Consider the following 20232-nt stretch of genomic DNA (forward strand, 5'->3'; position numbering starts at 1 on the left):
TAATCTCTTAGGCTGTCACTCCACCCCTACTTGAACACAGAGGCTTGGTGGCAAGGAGGCAAGCAAAGGAGCCTCAGGGTCATTTGCATGAAAACTGAAAGTATGAAACCTTTCCTAAACCTGGATATACTGGAAAAGTGTCTGGGCAGATCAGAACACAGACTACAGGTAACAAAGTGCAAAGTTCTGGTGATTTAAAGGAACAGGTGCCATTTAAGGCACTGGCTGCCACATAAAGGGACACAACTTTGAAACACATAGCTTCTGGGGGAGAAAACAGGCAAAAGGAAAGGAAGAGAGTTCTTTGGCAATTGGACGGTAATAGGAAACAGAAAAAGGATAAAATTTAAGGTCTTGCATGATCAAAGAGAATTATAAAACTGGAAGTCTCACAACCCTTCTCCAACCATTAAAACAAAAATCAACTGAATAGGACTGTTCTATACTGACAGAAGAGGGCACCATTAAACTAGGAATACTGTAAAACACCCCAATACCATAAAAATGAACAAAAGAAAAGTGAAATCCAGAAAAATCAGGAAACTGAATTTGACACTTACCAACTGAGGAAAACCCACTGCCAAAAACAAACTCAAAGCAAGAAAAAAAGGTAAGTCAATACTCCAAATCAAAGACATCCAGACAAACATTTAAGGATATGAAAACTACTTTGAATAAGCAATTCAAAAACTAAAAAAAAAAAAAAAAAAAAAGTGGATAAAACAGAAAGAGAATTTTAAAAGGTGAATGAATTCAAAAAAGAAATGGAGAAACTAAAATTAGAAATGCAGAATAAATTGCAAGGCATCCAAGAAAGAACAACTCAAATGAATATGAGCTACCACAGTCTACCACAAGATTTATAAGCCACATCCATCCACATGTGCTGTTATTTTCTCATCTGATTTCAAATAACTGTCTATCCACCAACTGCTTCACAATCACTCACAAGCCATACTAACACTCATATAAGAAAACTTCATGTCCTTTTCATAGTGAAATGCCATATTACCAAGTATTGCTTAACTATTCAACATGTCTAAAACTAAGCTGTTGTTCTAAATATATTAGGTCCCTCCTTACTGTGTGTCACTGACAGTTTTTGAGTATTATTCAGCTAACTCCACTGATCCCATGAACTCCATCCGTGGTTTTTACTGCATGACTTTGCATAGCATGGTGATTTTTTAGGAACACATATACTGTGTTATAGTAGAACTGAATGTGATGTGTATGTCTGGGTTAATATACACACATCTATTTTCTTAGCTCTGCTGAGAAGGCAGGCACAGACAATGACACCCCAAAAGCAATGAGCACACCCAGCATCCAGATCTTGGATTCTAAATGTCATCCTCCAATAAAAGGAGTCAGGGCTCTTTGGAAAAGAGAGTAATTCCAGGGTTGGGATAGGTAAAACATAAATGAGCCTGGAGTTTCTTGCAGCACCAGAAAGTAGGGAAGTTCTTTTAAAAAAAAGATGAAAGTATGTCAAAAAGACACAAGAGTCAAACAGGAGGAGCTCTCAATGGCCAAAGTTGGACAATCTGAGAAATAAAATGATAGCATCAAATTATAATCTACAATATAAAATACTTGAGTCTATAATGATATAAAATAAGTAACCGAATAGAGAAGTGACATCTCTTCATTAAGAAGAATTCTATTTGATAAATGAGAAAGAAACCAAACAAAACCAACAACAACAAAAACAAAACAAAACAAAATTGCCATTAGGTAACTATTACAATAATACAGGTATCCCCCCACCCAGCTTTTTGAAAATTTACATTAAGCCACTTCGCTTTAGAAACACCCACAACAGCACCTATTTTCTACCTGAGAGAAATATGGAAAGAGTTTTTTTCTTTAAAGAAAAAAGGCAAAAGACAAAGAATGAATAGAGAAAGAAAAAACAAAGAAAAAAGGCAAAAAACAGTATTCAGCATTTATTTTGCAATGAGTCATTACAGAGACAGCACACACCCTGAGTAGCACCACCAAGCTCCTTTTTCTGGTAACTACACTCAGCATCTCTAATCTCAAGCTGCCATAGTTTTGAATTTTGTTTGTGCACATCTGTGCTTTATCTCTATTCATTCTGCACATCCATTAACATGATGTGTTCTAAGGTATCAGAAAAGCCTAAAAGAGGTTATTTTTTTAAACAAAAATCTCAAAAATTTTTCCATATAAATTAATGGTAATGGCTTCTTTACACCATTTCACCTTTTTAGAAGGTTTCACAGGCACAATCTACTATTACATAGTGGGGGAAAATCCTCTAATTGTTGCAGGTTAAGTTCCACCCATGAGTGCTAAAAACAAGTGAAAGTTTAAGAAGAAACAGAAAATTAACATACTCTCAAAGTATCTCCCCCATGATATTTATCATTTTCAAAGAGGAAAACTGTGACTTTACAATGGAGAAACCAGCAGAAACCACTTTATGTAATCAAGATTAACATCAGATATTGACATCATGTACTCCTGATATAAAATGTACCTCTTTGATATGCTACCATTACTTCAGTGGTTTTATTGCCAAAAATGCAAAATTCAAATTAATTTTAAGAAAGCAGAGAAACCCAAATTGGACGACATTCTACAAGATGACCAGTACTCCTCAGGAAGCATCTGGGTAGAAGAATGAGAAAGGAATGAATTATCACAGATTTGAAGAGACTATATAAAAAATAAATGCAATGTGGGATCCCGGGTTGGATCCTAGGACCAAAAAAAAGGTCATTAGGAAAAGAACTGATGAAGTTCACATAAGATATTTAGTTTAGCAAATAGTATATTAATTTTATGGTTTTGATTATTATACCATAGTGGCCCAACATTAGGGCAACAGTCATACTATTTTTTCAACTCTTCTCTATCTCCAACATTATTCCACAATGTATCTTTTTAGTAAAATATAAAAAAAGAAATACCCACAAAATGATTAGTTTTTACAAAATCTTACTAAGTAAATTATGATAATTCTCATGGCAATTCAAAGTATAATTCATCAATGACATATCATTTTGTTCCAATGTTAATATCCAATTCATTATACTGAAAGAACGTGATTGCAATGGATTATTTGTTGAGACATAAACTGCAGAAGGATATGCAAATTCAATATCATTTTATAAAGTTTTAAAACATGAAAAACACTATATATTTTTAGCAATATAAATGGATATATGGTCTTAAAAATGAATGAATGTAATGAAAGGAATGAATGGAACAAAAACAGACACTCAGATCAATGGAACAGAATAGAGAACCCAGAAATGGACCCACAAACGTACGGCCAACTTATCTTTGACAAAGCAAGAAAGAATATCCAATGGAATAAAGACACTCTCTTCAGCAAGTGGTGCTGGGAAAACTGGACAGCGACATGCAGAAGAATGAACCTGGACCACCTTCTTACACGATACATAAAAATAAACTCAAAATGGATGAAAGACCTAAATGTAAGACAAGAAGCCATCAAAATCCTCGAGGAGAAAGCAGGCAAAACCTCTTTGCTCTTGGCCACAGCAACTTCTTACTCAACACATCTCTGGAGGCAAGGGAAACAAAAGCAAAGATGAACTATTGGGACCTCACCAAAATGCAGGACCTCATCCTGGACAGTGAAGGAAACAATCAGCAAAACTAAAAGGCAACCAACAGCATGGGAGAAGATATTTGCCAACAACATATCAGATAAAGGGTTAGTATCCAAAATCTATAAAGAACTTATCAAACTCAACACCCAAAAAGCAAATAATCCAGGGAAGAAATGGGCAAAAGACATGAATAGACACTTCTCCAAAGAAGACATCCAGATGGCCAATCGACACATAAAAACACATGCTCAACATCACTCATCATTAGGGAAATACAAATCAAAACCACAATGAGATACCACCTCACACCTGTCAGAATAGCTAACATTAACAACTCAGGCAACAACAGATGTTGGTGAAGATATGGAGAAAGAGGATCTCTTTTGCATTGTTGGTGGCAATGCAAGCTGGTGCAGCCACTCTGGAAAACAGTATGGAGGTTCCTCAAAAAACTAAAAATAGAACTACCCTATGACCCAGCAATTGCGCTACTAGGTATTTATCCAAGGGATACAGGTATGCTGTTTCGAAGGGACACATGCACCCCCATGTTTAGAGCAGCACTATCCACAATAGCCAAAGTATGGAAAGAGCCCAAATGTCCATCAATGGATAAATGGATAAAGAAGATGTGGTATATACATACAATGGAGTATTACTCGGCAATCAAAAAGAATGAAATCTTGTCATTTGCAACTACGTGGATGGAACTAGAGAGTATTATGCTAAGTGAAATTAGTCAGAGAAAGACAAATATCATATGACTTCACTCATATGAGGACTTTAAGACACAGAACAGAGGAACATTAAGGGAAAGGAAGCAATAATAATATAAAAGCAGGGAGAGGGACAAAACATGAGACTCTTGAATATGGAGAACAGGGTTGCTGGAGGGGTTGGGGGATAGGGGGATGGGCTAAACGGGTAAGGGGCGTTAAGGAATCTACTCTCAAAATCATTTTTGCACTATATGCTAATTTGGATGTAAATTAAAAAGATAAAATTTTTAAAAAATGAATGAAAAAGGTAAATCCTATTTAAGGTAATGATTACCTCTGCAGAAGAAAAAGGGCAATGGGATTCATAAAAATTCTTACATTCTTACATTACATTCACGCTACATTATTCACTCTGATTTTCGTATACCTGATAGGTTTCATAATTTTTAGCCACTACTGAGAAGCATTCACACTTTTAGCTAGCTGGGGCAATAGTTTCCCACTCTGTTTAGGAAAAAATGTTTCACTGTTGTGGGTTTTTTTGGTTGTTGTTTTTTTTTTTTTTTTTTGCTCTTGTGTTTAATAGGACAATCTTACTAAGACCCTATCTGAAATTTTTCATTTCTGTTTTCCAAACCAAACAATGAAAACCTTAAGATCATCTAAAATAGGGTACTCTGCCTTAGGACACAGACCTGTCCTTGGCTATACACACACACACACACACACACACACACACTTTCCAGATCATGTCCCACCTTCACTTCCACTCCTCTTCAAACACCCATTCCATGGCCAAATCCCAAGGTCTTGTCATTACTAGGAAGTCTTCCACCTCTGACTACACCTCTTCATCCTCCAGGCACTCTCTCACAAGTAAACTCATCATAGTCCCCTCAAGCCTGCTCTTCTTCCTGTGCTTCCTGTATCAGTAAACTACCCATTCATTCCCTCAATCGCCCAAGCCATAAACCTAGTCATCATTCTCAACTCCTCTTTCTCTTTCACCTTCCACATGCCCTCCATCACTGAATCCTTCCATTATTCTACCCCCCTATATATCTCTCAAATCCACTTATTTCTTCCATCCGCATCCTATACCACAGTCCAAGCCACCTTACCTCTTAACTAATTTGCTGTAACACCCTCCTAATTATTCTTCCTGCCTACCACTTTTAACTCTCTGAAGAATTCTCCACAGTGCAATCAGTATTATCTTTTTTTTTCTTCCAAGATTCTATTTAAATTCAAGTTAGTTAACATACAGTGTAGTATTGGTTTCAGGAGAGGAATTTAGTAATTCATCACTTACATATAACACCCAGTGCAGCATTATCTTTTTAATTTCCTCCCAGGCTTAAGATATTCTAATTTTCCCTTAAAGTTCAAATTCCTTAACACAGCTTAAGGGCTCTTCATAATCTGGCCCCTACTTATGTCTTCAGCTTCATCTTTCACTACTCCTACAGTGTCTGCCCTCTCTTATACTGCCTGATCCATCCATACTGTACTGAGTTTCTCCAAGCAATCCAAACTCTCTTAAGTGTATCTCTCATCCTTAACACAGCTCTGGTAAAACTACCCACCCTCTTTATAAGGCTAAATGCTCTTGAGGCTTCAAACTAAATGGAAGTGTCACTTCCTCTGGTATAAATTTTCCTGGCCTCCCTGAAACTGGGTTGATCACCCCTTCTATATGCTCCTATAGCACTCTGCATGGTACACATCAAGTGAATAGCAAAATGAATTATAAAACCATATGTCCATACTGCCACCTATGAAAGCCAAGCCTGTTCACTGTATTCCTCATTCACCTAGACCAATGGACTGAACGAATAAGGTAATAAAGACCAAACTGTGAAATAAATTGCTAAAGTAACAGTATGCTTACAAAAAATTAGAACCCAATGACTCATGGTCCAGGCACACAATATTCTTTCCACTATACTCTGTGGCACTTAATTTTACTTTCATAAACAATTCAATGCTAATTAAGCATAAAGTAGGTAACTCAGAGTTTAAAAGGATCTAGATATCATCTCATTTTATAATTAAAGAGATGCCCAGAAAGGTTATTACTTGCTAATGAACAAAACACTATTAAACAGCAATACCAAGACGAGGTATTTTGATGTTCTTTTAATTACATACTTTAATCTCAGGAATTAAGTTTTTAAGCCTTTATTTTTAAACAAAACTTTTTCTTTAATTTTTTTTTTAACGTTTTATTTATTTTTGAGACAGAGAGAGACAGAGCATGAACGGGGGAGGGTCAGAGAGAGGGAGACACAGAATCTGAAACAGGCTCCAGGCTCTGAGCTGTCAGCACAGGGCCTGACTCAGGGCTTGAACTCACGGACCGCGAGATTGTGACCCGAGCCGAAGTCGGCCGCTTAACCGACTGAGCCACCCAGGCGCCCCTAAACAAAACTTTTTTAGTCTTTATTTATATTTGAGAGAGACAGACAGAGTGTGAGCAGGGGAGGAACAGAGAAAGAGGGAGACACAGAATCCGAAAGCAGGCTCCAGGCTCCAAGCTGTCAGCACAGAGCCCAACACGAGGCTCGAACTCCCAAACCATGAGATCATGACCTGACCAAAGTCGGCCACTTAACCAACTGAGCTACCCAGGTGCCCCAGTTTTTAAGCTTTTAAAGTTGAAAAACTTTCAAGTTTTTCATTTCTTCTAGGATAACAATGTTATCAAAAACAGAACAAATTCACTTCAAAGTTCCCACAAAATTACCTAGAATGTTATAACAAACATAACAATATTTAATCACAGTATAAGAGTAATAAAGATAATAGTCGTTACTGTAATTATGTATCATAAGCAACACATGGGTTATCAACCATGTTCAAGGCACTGTGGAACACAATCACGGAATATACAAAAAGATATAAAACAGCATGCCTAACTCCCAAGAAGCGTACAGTATGTTTTGGAAAACAAGAACCAACCATTATAAAGTTGAACAAAAAAACTAGGCAGGGGCACGTGGGTGGTTCAGTCACTTGAGCATCCGACTTCTTTGGCTCAGGTCATGATCTACTAGTTCGTGGGTTCAAGCCCCACATCGGGTTCTGTGCTGACAGTTCAGAATCTGGAACCTGCTTAGGATTCTGTGTCCCCTCTCTTTCTGCCCCTCCCCCACTCACACTGTCTCTCTCAAAAATAAACAAACATTAAAAAAAATAAAGTAAAAGCAAACAATCACTTAAATTATTAACACTTTCAAAAGAATAGACTTTTCTTCTAAGGAGTTTCAGGAATGTAAAGAGAAATGATAATCTACTGTCTGAGAAATCAGCATAAACTCAAAATTTCTTAGGTTGGTCAGCTGACAGGCCTCTGAAACAGTGAAACTCCAGTATCAAGGAGCATACCAACAACTGCCCAGTTCCTGGTTTCTAAACAGTCTTACAAGAAGAGAAAACAGAACTCCTTGAAGAAATGGCTGATTCTAGGACATGAGCAGAAAAAGCAGATGAAGAGCCTGGAATATCTTAATGTCCCAAAAGTAAGACACTACTCCAAACATGATAGAAACGTGTCAAAATGAGGAGGCTGCAGGATTTCCCACTGACCAAACCTGAGTTAATCTGGAATACCAAAATACTGATAGTAACAGAGTATAATCTACTTAATAAAAAAAAAAACTATGAATTTATATTGATATTAAGTAAGCAAATGAGAAGGAAAAGCTCTTCTTTACAACAGATTGCCAACTAATAAATGCAGACGAATAGCTAGAAAAACACCATTTTGGAACCAATGAGTAATAACGGACTCAGAAAGGAATCAGCAATGAATTATGTGAACGTTTTGGGGAGGACAGAGCATTTACACGGTCTGAAAGTGCCTCCCCACAGATTATTCAATAACAACAATGAGGACAATGATAACTTTTATATAGAGAAATCTGGCAGGCAAACCTTAACTAAGTGATCCAAGTAAACATCACCATCAGTTTGACATCATATTGCCTCCTGATGTGATGCACTGAGGGTATATCATCACTTATTTTGTATTGCTGCCAAAAATGCGTAACTTGAATCTAACAAAGAAGCAATATGACAAACCCAAACTGATGATATCCTACTAAACAAAGGGCCCGTACTCTTCAAAACTATTAATTTCAGGAAAAAAAGGTTGAAAGACTATTTAGAAAAAATGCTATTAAAATGTATTATTGGCACAACTGAAGAAATTTCAACATAAACTATAGACTAAATTACAGTATCAATATTAAGTTTCTTGCATCCATCATACTATTCTTACATGTTATATAAGAACATGTCTTAGTTCTTAGGAGATATCAACTGAAGAATTTAAGGATAAAGGACCATGATGTATGCAACATATTCTCAAATGATTCAATAATAAAATTATAAGAGGAAGAGGAAGAAAAAGGGAAACAGGGAGAAAAGGAGGAAGAAGGAAAAAGAGATCAACAGAATGGATTCTTGCTATTACATGTTAATGTTCAATGACATTGTATAATATTAATATGTTTTCCTTGTTAGAAAGGTACACAATGCATTAATGCAAGATTCCATCTATCCCCTAGACACATCTGTAAGGTTTTGCCTCAAATGATTTGCCTCTGATTTTAACTGAATAAACTTACATCTAGAGCATACTCCAGAAGATGTAATCAAGGAGCTTAAAGCTATAAATAAAACAGTAATATCTATTTCCAGACTTCAGGGCCACTCTGCAAATATAAAAAATGATAAAGCAATTGTGCTAAACAGTAACAATTAGTGTCTCTAGGTGACCAGTATATGACAGTTCACTGTACTATTCCTGAAACTTTTCTGTAAATTTTTTAAGACAAAATGTTTTGTTAAAAAACCTGCCAATGCTGAAACTTTACTTTGACGAAAGTCATTTGTGAAAAACAAAATCTTAACTCCCAGATTCTTCTCTCCTTTTCCTTTCATAATCCATGTCAAATTAAGTTTAATACTGTTATGAAAAAAATTTTCAGTATTAAGATAAACATTTTACTAAAGCAGTCCCCAAATGTTTTAAAAAGCCCATTTATAAATCAGCTGTGTATAATGTGGAATGATTTTCACTATTACAAATGGTGGTTAAGTTCCTGATATTGGCCACAAAAGCTCTTTGATAAATCTTCTTTAGCAATACAGCAGAAATAGTATTGTATTTCACATATACCATGTTAACTTGCACATCTCCCTAGCCTTTCTGAAATAACATGGAATCTGCTGGATAAGATGGAGAGAGAGAATGTTAGTAAGGAACAACCAGTAACTAATTGTAATTTCTAACACCGTTTTTACTAGGTTACACATTTGAAACTGGAAATAGAGCCCTCAGACAAGATGGCTACTCGCTGTCCAGAAAGAAGGCACACGGAATCTCAGGAAATGCCACTTGTGCTCAACAGCTCTGGGATTCCTGTCCTGACCCAAAATGATGACGACAACATGTTAATATGTATAGAAAATATGTAAGGCAGTACTTTGTAGTGAAAAGTACCTTTATAATTTTGAAAGTCTGATGTGGGTACACTGGTTTGTGGTCAGTCATTTTAGTTGATTAAGACAACTTCCATTCACCATTTACTGAACGTTCACTATGTACCATGATAGACTGGTAGGTCCTGAGCATACACAAAGAACAAAATAGTCCCTGACACAAGAACTCAGCACAGCAGAAGAAAATGACGTCAATTAAAATCCTTTAAATCTAAAAATGGAATTACTCTTCAAATTGTGTCTGTATCAAGAGCAAGGGAGACAAACTTTGTCTAGAGACTAAAATTGGTATCATACCTGACACCTGAGCCACAACTTAAAGGTAAGAGCATTCCAATCTCCAGCAAAAACATGCACAAAGATACATAAGCATTAATTCAAATTTTTCTGTCTTCCGAGTGTCCTACAGTGTGCTAACGCCTGTGGAGACTGTTATCAAGAAGACAGACAAGGCCTCTGCCTTTAAGGAGTTTACATTCAGATAATGGACAAATAAGGAATAACAAAACATGTACAAATTACAGTGTCTTGAAGTAAGTGAGATGCACAAAAGAGTATCAGAGTGCAACATTAAAAAGGGTGTGCTGGGTGACAAAGTGAGACTTGGGCCATATTCCAAAGGGATATGCAGCCTTCTGAAGAGCATTTCAAGCAAGTAGTGCAAAAAGTGCAAAAAGACCCTAAAATAGGAAAGGACATATAAGGTTTAAAGAACAATAAGAGGACTGTGTGGCTGGCACACAATAAAACAGGGGAAGAACAATGAGAAGGAGAAAGATTATTCAGGGCCATTCAGGCCATGGAAAGAAATACAGACTTTATTTGAAGAGGAATGGGAAGTTATCGGAAGATTTTAAGCAGAGTAATGACATGATTTAGGATATTAAAGTGATCCCTACAGCTGCTATGTGAAGAACCAACGTCTGAGGAGCAAGAGAAGAAACAAGCCCAGTTAGGAAGCTACTGCAGCAATTCATACAAGAGATAATAATGCCTTGAAATAAAGAGGGGGCAGTGAAGACTAGAATGGCAGACTGGCGCAAGATAAATTCTTAAGGTACAAGAGAACGTATGGATGGACTGGATTTGAGAGAAAAGAAAAGAACCCTGGCATATCTTTTAAGTTCTTGACATGAGTACTGCCATTCACTGAGATGGGTAAGGGCCAGTAAAGACATCAGAGTCTGGGGTAAGGAGGAGGAAGGTTGGGGGAGAGGAATAAATAACTATATTTCAGTCATATGGTTAATATTATGTTTGAGATTCCAACTAGATTTCCAAGTGGAGATCAGGCTCGGGAAAATTCTGGGGTAAAAAAATAAAAGTGGGAGTCATCAGCATGAAAATATATGGCATTTTCAGGGAAGAGCAAACAGCTGGCCTTAACTGGGTCACAGAAACTGAAGGGTAGTGGCTGACGATGAGTTTGGAGAGACTAGAATCATTAAAAAGTGAACCATGATGAATTAATGCCAACAACAGAAGTAACAGCAACAGTGACAGTAACAGTAGGAGGAAAACAAAATGTAGGTACCCAGCATTGTGCTAAAGGCTTTATAATAAACATCTCATTTAATCCTCTCAACAACCCTATGAAGTAGGTAATATTATAATCACTATTTTATACACTGAGCCTCAAGAAGGTTGAGAAACTGCCAAAGAACACAAGGTGCTAGAGTTGGGTATTCTAACTTAGGCAGTCTTCAATCTTATCCCTTAAATTACTGCCTCTCTACTGATTTTATATCCCTTCAAAGTTTTCCTTAAAAGAATGACATTTAGATGTAAATTTTAGAAATATAGTCCCCGTCTCTATGTAAAATGCAAATGGCTAGGGAATAAGAGGTTAGACTTGTAAGCAAGAGCACCAGAGTTTTACTAAACCAAGAGTTACAAGTACATGAAGAGTATCCCTTTGTTACAAGAGTCACAAATCATACCTCAAACTAATCCAAGTCAACCTGCATATGCATGGTGCTTGTAACAAAAATAACCTGGTAAAAAGGTCCAGCTCATGCAGTATAAATTTGCGCTCCAATACCAAAATATTTCCCAAAACATGTAACTTTACTGATGGTTGAATTATTTTTTGAGTTCATAAAGTTTACATTTTTGTATAAGGAAGAAAATAAAATTAGCATTGATTCAAAACAAGATGTGCCTTCATTGATATTTATTAAAAATCTGATCAACTAGTGTGTTTTTCACCCATGTTAACAACTCCTCTGGCTTTCAGCATCATCACTTAGGAAACCAATAAAGTAAATTACCTGCTGTCATATACTAATGTTCAAACAGTTGATATTCCACCTCACAAACCAGCTAATTTTTTTTAACTCATCAGTTTATGATTTCAAGTGATTAAGACAATTCAATATTAAATATTTAGTTTAGTAAATATCAATTAAACTCAATAAATACAAATATTACTAAAATCAGTAAATAAACATCCAAACAAAAATACAGTATTTATTAAATATATGGCAACACATATGCTATACAAGAGATAATAAATGAGTTTATACTCTTAATTATAACACACTGGACACAGGTCCATTTATTAAAGATTACACTGATAAAGCATACAGATTAAATCATTTAGTTCCACAGAGCAGGTAAATGAAACATAAAAACTTACAGATACCCACTAAAGAAAGGCTATTTTTAAAAATATACCTATTCCAGGTAGGAAATAAAAATATTTTTCTAATTTCAAATTTTAAATACTGTATCTTGAAGACAACTCGCACGGATAATTCACAAAAAACATGTTTCAGTGAAGAGTAGGGAATATACTTACATTGAATTCTAATTTTTTTTAATATTTAGAGAGATTATGGAGGTTACAATCAATGATTGCAAACCAAAAACCTAATGTTGACTGGCCAACTAAACATTTTATATATAATCTGACAATAAATTTAAAATTCTGGGATTTGGGGGGTTCCTGGGGGGCTCAGTCGGTTAAGTGTCCAACTTCAGCGCAGGTCATGATCTCACGGTTCAAGCCCCGTGTTGGGCTCCGTGCTGACAGCTCAAAGCCTGGTGCCTACTCCAGATTCTGTGTCTCCCTCTCTCTCTGCCCCTCCCCTGCTTATACTCTGTCTCTCTCTCTCTGAAAAACAAACATTAAAAAAAAATATTTTAAAAAATGCTGGGATTTTTATGTTCCAAAAGTAAATGAGCAATCTCCTGCATTTATACATTATATGAAGTCCTCTTGGTCACAGACAGAGGCATCGGATACAGCACTTTTACAGTCTTCATAGGAAATAAGGGAAAATGTATGGAGAGGAAGGGGTGTACAGGGGAAGGGATGAAGGACATCAGGCGATATGCACTTTTGTACATTAAGCCTCAGGTAGCGTGCTAAGAACTCTCACTCCCATTACTTCATTTAATGCTAACAATTCCATGGGGCAGGTAGTATAACTCCCTCCCACTTTACAGAAGACATCTCATAAGTGACACCTTATGAGTAAGTGGCGGAGTTGGGATCTGAACCAAGATGTGATGACAAAGTCTAGCAGCCTTCCTTTATGAGGACTTGCAAACACAGCAGGACGTGTTAAAGTGTTCTTTTGCAGGAGGTTATCTAACTAGATTGATTTTGCAGGAGGTTATCTAACTAGGCACTCACTTCCCAATTTACTAAGAATGTACACAGATTTTCTCTCTCATCTAGAAAAGAGCAATGATCATTTTCAACCCACAAAACAGTATTTTCAGTGCTCCATCACTGCTAAAAGAAAACTTCAGCTAGACTTTGTAGTATTCATATGCACCATGAGCACCTCTTCAAAAAAAAAAAAAAAAGTACGGTCTAATTACAAGACAAAATACATGAAACTGAAAATGCCCAGAGAAAATTTAAGACCATCAACATTGTATGTTGGACTAAACTCCTCTTGCCAGACTTACAAGCAGTGAAGAGAGTGAAGGAAAAAAAAAAAAAAAAAAAAAAAGGTGGCCTTCCAAAACCTGACTGAAAGGCATGCTACTGCTCAAAAACAAATTGCTTAGTTTCCTCCTCCTAAATCAGAACATAAATCTATTAAAAGACTTCTGAAGTATTTCAAACTTCAGAATTATTTTCTAATAGAAAACACTTTTATTATTACTTAACCACCCTCAGAATATACTGATATTTCTCTTGGTAGCCAAATATTGATACTACTTGCATATTAATAAAATTAATATTAACCTGTACTGCATCCTATACAAAAGTATAATGCAATTGCTTTGAAAAATAAAACATCACCACCAGAAAACAACTCAATACCTTTAAAAGACTATTTCCGGTTGTATTTACAAAAAACAATCTTTGTCACACATACCCGTTAAGGAAACATAGAAACTCTTAAGCATTTGGAAGGAGATTATTCTCAAACCATAATTCAGCATAGTGACATTACAATTATTATTTCAGAGCCCCAATGAGCTATTTTCCTTCCACTGGGCACCCCCCACCTCTCACTGCCTCCCTCAAGAATTTAAACTTTTGCTAGGAAGTAATTTATGGGGTTAAACATAATTTTAGCCCCTCTGTTCCAATATGAACAAAACCATGGTTTTATATATAACAAAATGTGAATCAAATGAAACAGATATGCAAATAATTACGTTTAGAAAAATATTTGTACTCATAATTGCTGACTGCTTTAACGAACACGTTTCTATTGGAAACACTTCCAACACTATTGTTAAAAACTAGGTCTGTACAAAGTATTTAAATCACTAGCTTTAGCTCTTCAGAGTTTAATTATAATACCATTATCACAACTTTTTACAGTGCTCACTGAGAATTAAAAGTGATTCCAGATTCAATTAGTGTATCATTACACACACTAATCTTAATAATTTATAGGACACAAGTGTTCCTTATGTTTGTTATAAAGCCTAACTAAAATTGGCATCCCTTTTAATTTAAACACCTTGTGGACTTTTTTCCTAAAACAAAAGTTGCCATTTGGTAAAGACTGAACCCTCCAAAAATATACCCAAAAAAAAACCCCAAAAACGAAAATGTACATACAAAAGCCATAACAAGCACAACACAGCTATTTAATCCTCACTTTCTAAATTCATACTAAAATAAATGCCATTTTTGCGTTTTCAAAAAAAGATTTTTTTTCAAGCTATTTTGTTTACCTTTTCCACAGACTGTTCAAGTACTGCCAAGGTAACAGATTTTAAAACTGACAACTGGAGCACTTGGCAATTGGCAAAACAACACAGCTGGATTCTTAAAGGGAAAGTACTCTTGTGTAATGTACACCTAATTACAGCTTTGGAGAACCTTCTCTTCATATAGTAAAAGATGATACGAGACACAGGGGAAACAAGCTGTGCTAAAAAAAAAAAAAAAAAAAAAAAAAAAAAACCTTGAAAAATCTTAGGCATTTGTTCAAAAATACTTACACCACTGTCAACACATCACAGCAAGCCTTTCAAATAGCGCATTAATTGCAATACCAATCTTACTGTCAACTAAAATGCAGGTCAACGCTGCCGCAATTCTTCAGTCTACACGCGGTTTCCCTGCTGGACCATGACGGCGGGGGGGCGGGGGGGGCTCGCTTCGTACCTCTGGAGCCACACTTCAAGTCTGTAGAATGTTTTTATAGTCACACTTCCACGGGGAGGGAGGGGAGATCTGTTTTTCTAATTCAGAGATGCTCACCTCTTCCAAACTTGTTTGCACTACCTCACCTACCGACTTAATCCCCGCTGTTCGAAGACAGAGGATATCGAACTAAAAGGCAAAGTTTCTACCACATAAAACCTTTCCTGGGAGCCGGGATCTACCGGGATGTCAGGGGTAGCTCGCTGTTCCCTCTGTAGCCTCCCCTTCCCCGCTACGTCTCCCAGAACCCTTGGGCGTCCGCACCCCGCAGGTGCCCCCGGCCCGGGCCGCCCCAAATACCGACCCCGCCACTGACATCTGCATACACGCGCCCAGAGTTCGGACCTCAATGTTCCGCCCGCTTCGACCAACCTTCTCCCAAAGCAGAAGTGGGGGAACTTCTTCAAGTACGACCAAAGCGCAGAGCGCCCTCGGCACGAGGGGTCAATCCCTCTGGGGAGACCCGGGCCGCGGAGGGCAAGAGGGAGGAAACGGGCCTTCGGGCGGAACCCCCCGGAGAGACTCCGGGCCCCCAGAGAAGTCCCTCAACTTTCAAGAAGGCGCCGTCCACCACCGCCCCCCAGCCCCAAGCCCCGTGCGCGCACGGGGAGGCTCCTCGCGCCGAACCCGCGCGGCCGAGCCTCCCTCCGCCGGCCCGCGCGACAGCGGTCAGACCCCGGGCCCGCCCTCGGGGCACCCCGCCCCCACCACCGCGGGCGCCTCGCCCCTCCACGCAGACCCCGCGCGACCACCCCGCGCCGCCTCCCCGCACCCCACCCGCCCCGCCGCCGCGCGCCCGCGACCCCGGCCCCCTGCCAGCCGGACGCCGCCCTGCCCTGCTGTCCCCGGAGCCCGGCGGGCGCCCCTCCTCGGCCGCGCCGCCCCCCGCCCCAGCGCCCCCCGGCCCCTACCCGGCCCCCTCGCCGAGACGCCGCCCCCTCCGGCACCGTCGGCCCGGTGGACGGAGCCCCGCCGCCGCGGCCCTCACCGTGTCTCCGGCGCAGCTGACGGGCGCGCACACGCTGCAGCCCGGGCCAGCCACCAGCGCTCCGCGCCGCCCGGAGCCGCCTCCTTCAGCCCGGGACTCGCCGGGACATCCGCGCACGGATCCCCACACCGGGGCTATTTTTAGGAGACAGGCCCCGACCAGACCGGAACTCGTTCCTGCCGCCGCGCGTGCGCACTACGGCCGCGGTCCTCGGTGTCCCTCCGCCAGCCTCGCCTTTCCCTCCCTTCCCTCGGCTCCCTGTCTCTCTCTTTTCCCTTGAGGTTTCTCTTCAGCGCTGACTTATCCTCTCGGTGGGTCCTAGAGTACTTGGAATGGGAAAGACGAGGGTACGGGCAAAGAGAGTCAGTGGAAGCAAGCGCTACTCCACAAGGACGCGGGGGGCGGACTATGTTTTTCCGGGTGGGTGAGGAGACGGATCACCCGGCACAGGAAGGAGATGACGGCGGTTTGGCGCCGGGGCTACAGGCTGGAGCTCGCTTCCCTGTGAAGAACCGTGTTCTCCTGGAAGGGATACTGGTCACTTGATGAGGGCCTAGGCGCCTCCCAGGGCGGGGCGGCCCGGCGGCGTCGCGCCCTACAGCCCCAGCCTCCCCCCGCCGCTGCCTCCTTGACCAGCCCGCGGGGGCCGGGACCAGGAGCGGCTTCAATGACGCGGCGCGTGGCAAATCGCCGCGCGTGGCCGCCGGCTCCAGCCAACCGGGGGCACCGAGGGGCGGGGCTCCGGGGGCGGGGCCGGGGCTCCGGGGCGCGAGTTCGGCAGACGCCCGGAGTCCGGTGCCAGGCAGGGTCCTTCGGGACGGCCCAGACGCCTCCTGCCGAGCTCCTGGGGCCGCGCCAGCACCCGTTCCCCACCCCCCCCCCCGCGGCCCCGCCCCGCGGTCGGCCACACTGGCCCCCTGCAGACCTCTGCTCGCCACGCACGCGCCCACGCCCTCATTGTGGTCAGGGCCGCACCTGTGCTCGCGTCTGGGCCGCCGGCCCTGTCACCCTCACTGAGCAAGCACAATGGGACTTCGGTCCCTGGCGCGCCGTGGCGGCTGGGATCTGGGCCCAGGCCCGGAGGGAGTAGTACTTGAAGGGGCCTGGAGTGGGCGACCCCTTTCAGGCTGGCGAGCCAAGAGCCCCCGGTCCCGGGAGAGACACAACCTCCTAGTAATAGCCAATTACTAATAGGCATCGGTAGCCTACTGCTTGAGCGCCAAACTGTGCGCGGAACGTTTTGCATCTGATAGCTCATATATTCCTCACAACATCCCCAAGAAGTAGATTCAGTTTCTATTCCCATTTTACAGAAGAGGAAAGGGAAGCTGAGCGCTAAAGTGACCCTTTGAGGTCACAGCTTAAGAGGAGGGCACCGAGGACTTGAACTCCCAACCACTCTGCATACTGTCTTTTCTGAAAGAGGTGCAAAGGAGATATGCTTGGGACTGCCCTTCTGTTTTGTGGGGTTGTTGGTTTTGTCGAGCCATTGTTGGTCCCTGCATCTTGAAGTCTGCTAACCTTTGGAGAGTTTCTACAGCCGCACTGCCTATTTCTGCACCCAGAGGTGCCTATGCAATAAACACAGAGCTAAATGGTTATTTTCATTTGAAAGAGAAACTCAGTACCGCAGCACTTTGAAACAAAGTGACTGGGGTGGCTAAGCAGATGCGCAGAGGACGGGCAAAGGAACTGGGAAGTTACAGAGGAAGCTGGAGGCTCGCAGGCTTCCTCTCTCAAGGACAGGGCAACGTACTGGGGAGAACCCAACACAAAAGCGGCACATAAACACCAGACGCTGGAAAATAAATCCAGAGTTCTGCTCAGAGCCCCACAGTATCACTTTCCAGAAGAGCCAGCAGCAAGGACTATAGGGAAGTTTTGGAAACACATTAAAATTTGGTGTAAATCAGCAAGTCATGTGCAAATGCATGTTTTTTAACCTGCCAGAAGCTGCAAAGGCAGCTGCATTTGACTTCTTTGCTCCACGAAAATAGAAGAGTTTGATACTTTTACTTAAAAGCCTAGGCTCTGAGGTGGAGGGGACAGTGATCAGTAGCTCCGTCATTCCCACCTGCCCTTCACCCTGGAAAAAAAGGGGCCATGTAGAACAGACTTCCATTACTCCACCTCATGACCATCCCAGGGCACAGAAGACTAGCTCAGACTGCCTGCCTTCCCATTCAAATGCTGTGGGTCACTCCAGAGAACCAGAGAGCTTGGTCATGGCTCCAGCCAAAGTAGAAATGGAAAAAAAAAAAAAAATGTTTACATCACCTAAGAGAGTGCCTCTCTCCCCACCTCCTGCTTGTCAAAGCCCTTGTCTGAGAATTTCAGGGTATGATAAGAAGAAAGGAAAGCAGAGGAAGAAAATGGAGAGAAATAAGAGTAAGTTTAAAAATTCTAGAGCACAGCTATAGTAAAATACAGTCGCAAAACATAATCACTATTTGTAATTAAAATAATCAGTTTTAGGAAATCATCACAGCTTCTGTTCAGGTCTTAAAAGTACATATCTGAGGTTCAGTGTCTCCAGCAACTTCCAGCACTCAGCTTGGCATAGACCATGTGTGGAACACTTACATGTGTCATTGGCTTGGAGGGAGCTTATGACGAGCAGCATCTTTGAGTCCTCCAGCTCTTTCTGGCCTGCTTAAAGCACTCTGGAGGCCAGGAATGTCTGAACTGAAAGGACTTAGCAGCATTGTAGTAGGCACTGTGATATGGAGGTGAGGAAGAGCAACACTTCCTTCAACGGGGCTGGCGGGCCCTGGGAGACATACACCTTAAAACTCAGCCTGCTAACCACCAAGAGGGGGTTCTGAGGGCACTAGGAAAGCACAGAAGATGGCTCCTTAGAGGAGGCAGTCCCATAGTGAATCTCCAAAGTGTCCAGAAAGATGACAATGAGGCCCTCTCGTTGTGTCTTGATCTGAAGAACAAAGGCCAGGCTCCCTTGGAGGCAGGGATCCCTGACCACCTGGCAGCCTTGGCCTCACCTCTTCCTGCCAGACCACTCACCAGCCCCATTCAGAAATCTAAGAAGTTCCTCTGCATACACCAAGCTGTTTCTTTCTGTGTGCACGGTAAACCCCCTTTATCTCCATCAAGTCTCCACTTAGGCATCATTTTCTAGCACCTAGTTGAAGCATAAGTATTTCTTTATGTAGAAGTCTGTCTCCTCCCCTTTGGAGAGTGAGCTCCTTGAAGGCCAGAACTGTGATTCATTCTTTGTTGATCCAAAATGTCTAGCACAGTGCCTGGTGCATAATAGGCAATGAAGGAATTGCTCCTTAAATATTTATGAGCAGCCTTTAGGCACAAAGACTGCTTTGTGCAGGGACCCTTGAGTGTGGCTCAAGAAAGAAACCACAGCTAGTGTAATGTGCCTGAAGCCTGGAGTCTGGATTAAGTGCTGGGGAGTGGTAGGAGATAAGACTGGAAGGGTGAGACAGTATAGAGCCTTAACATATCAGGCTAGGCCATTTAGATTTCATATATATATATATATATATATATATATAATTCATATATATATATATATATAATTCATATATATATATATATATATATAATTTTTAAATTATTTATTTTGAGAGAAACAGAGAGCATGGTGGAGGGCCAGAGAAAACGAGAGAGAGAGAGAATCCCAGGCAGACTCCACACTGTCAGCACAGAGCCCTACATGGGGCTCGATCTAATGAACTGTGAAATCATGACCTGAGCCAAAATCCAGAGTCAGACGCTTAACCAACTGAGCCACCCAGGTGCCCCCATTTGGAT

General features: G+C 41.0%; 1 protein-coding gene across 5 annotated transcripts in view; it reads right to left on the minus strand.

Annotated features, from left to right (window-relative positions):
• MEF2A (myocyte enhancer factor 2A) overlaps positions 1–16604 on the minus strand; it is a 164521-nt gene extending 147917 nt beyond the window's left edge. For 2 of the 5 annotated variants that reach the window (XR_006963389.1, XM_047086528.1), the window contains exon 1: positions 16450–16602. The gene's annotated coding sequence lies outside the window, so the exon portion shown is untranslated. Of the gene's footprint in view, positions 1–16449 lie in introns of all 5 variants that reach the window. The other 3 variants (XM_047086527.1, XM_047086526.1, XM_047086529.1) reach the window with 2 other exon arrangements.
• Positions 16605–20232: the final 3628 nt, after the last annotated feature.

Source organism: Lynx rufus, unplaced genomic scaffold, assembly GCF_022079265.1.
Source record: "Lynx rufus isolate CCGP_SWC_20201006 ecotype Redwood Valley unplaced genomic scaffold, mLynRuf1.p SCAF_21, whole genome shotgun sequence".
NCBI lineage: Eukaryota > Metazoa > Chordata > Mammalia > Carnivora > Felidae > Lynx > Lynx rufus.